A 2019-nucleotide genomic window follows, 5' to 3' on the forward strand; every position below is an offset into this window, starting at 1 on the left:
GAGTGGAGAGAAAAAAAGGTAGGTAATAGGAATGAATTTAAAGACTACCTAGTACATGAACTTTCCAAATGCTTTGTAGCTTAAACTAATCTACAAGTATGGTTGGTTTCTAACGGATTAGAAAAGGACTATAAAGTATGCCTTTTTTTAATCTATTACTGTCAAAGAAGTAAATGTTTGCTGGGGGGTAAACTTTGAATCCACAGAGGATTTCTAAATGTATAACCTTTTCTCTTAATGCCTAGCTGACATCATCACTATCCCATGTGTTAACTGCTAAGGTAAAAATCTACTACTGGAACTTTTTTAAAACAATTTTTAAACAAGATATATAACATGTTTACTTATCTCGAAGTAGTCTCTAATATGTTTTTAACATATCTGCAAAGGGCTGGCTCCAGAACTATTTTCAAGCTCTGTGATTATATGGATGAAGTTACTATGAGAAGCAAATAGATTTTTTTAATATGGAGAAAAGACAAAGAAAATAACTTGATAAAAGAAGATAGCTATAAAAAATAAACAAAAGAAATATGTGCATGCATTAAAAAATTCAAACTTCACAAAAAGGTAAAAACAAAAGACATCACTCTAACACCTCCGATCCCTAGTCCTATTCCCCAAATGTAACCACTTCATATTTTCTTAGGTATTCTTCAAGAAAAGAGGTGTGTATACAGCAGCATATATGTAAGAAATCCTTATTTTTTACTGTCCACACATGACATCACACAATAACATTTTCTTGATACATTACATTATATACTTAACAATATATCTTAGAAGCCTTTCCATATCAGTACATAAAAATAAAAATTTCTCTAGCAATATTTATCAGAACTTAAAATGTGCCAGACATTTTGCAAAATGTTACATTTGTTACATCTCTTTCATTTAATCTTCAGAAAAACCCTATGAAGTAGGCACTATATGAGGATATTGAAGTTTCAAGGGGTTAAAGTCATATAACCAATAATAAGGAATAATACCAAAATATGAACTTAAGAGCCTCCACTCTTAACCATTGCTCTCTTTCTTTTTATCGGCTTTAGAGTCCACGACATAGATCAACTGGAATATATTAAGCCAATCTCTATTGGTAGACATTAAGGCCATTTCTAGTTTTTGCAAAGATCACTATTGGAATGTAAGCTCCAGGAAGGCAGATTTTTGTCTAAATCAAAAATTATGAAGAAACTACATCAAAATTCATTGGAAATGTAGCACTCAAATGCCAATAAAAATTAGATTCCTCTTCCTTTCTCTTCCTTTTCTCATGCCAATGCATGAATACTGAACTAAAATAGGGAAAAAAAATGAGTGATTTTTATTTTCTCTTTTTTATTTCTAAATTTTCTATAGCACCTCTATTATTTTATAATCAGAAAAATAGATACTTTTAAATAAACTTCAGAAATAATTTTCCTAAGCTTATGAAAGACAGAGTCAGGGTTTGAATTCAGACCTATAAAGCTCCTAAGGCCTCTTTCCATGAAAGCCAGTTTCCAAAGGTAAATGATTCTAGCTATAGTTCATATTAATGATATCTCTATTCTTCAAAACCCAGCCTATGAGGTGAGTTAAATATACCCAGTGAAAATGTCTAGTGTATATACTAACATATTAATAGGAACACTATAATGACTACCGCCACTGTTATGATCTATTTCCTTCCTTTCACAGATGGCTAAATGAAACTCCCATCTGAGTCACCGCCTTTGTGTCACTCGTAAATTCTGTGTTAAATTCTTTAATTCTTTAGGAATTTAAGTCCAGAGTGGACCAGTAACCACTAAAGGCCCAAGAAGATACAAACATAAACAGGTTGATTTGTGAAACCGAAGAACAGAAATAGTCCTTAACATTTAAGACATAGCTCTTTTTTGGGGGAGGATAGAAAGAAAATATCAGATGACTCATGTATCCCATGTGACACTATTTTGGGATAACATTTAAGTTAAAGATTTAGAAATCGCTGTTTTAAAGAGACTTAGATGTTTTCATCACTCTGATCTACAG

The sequence above is a fragment of the Pteropus alecto genome, unplaced genomic scaffold (assembly GCF_000325575.1).
Source record: "Pteropus alecto unplaced genomic scaffold, ASM32557v1 scaffold25, whole genome shotgun sequence".
NCBI classification, from domain to species: Eukaryota; Metazoa; Chordata; class Mammalia; order Chiroptera; family Pteropodidae; genus Pteropus; species Pteropus alecto.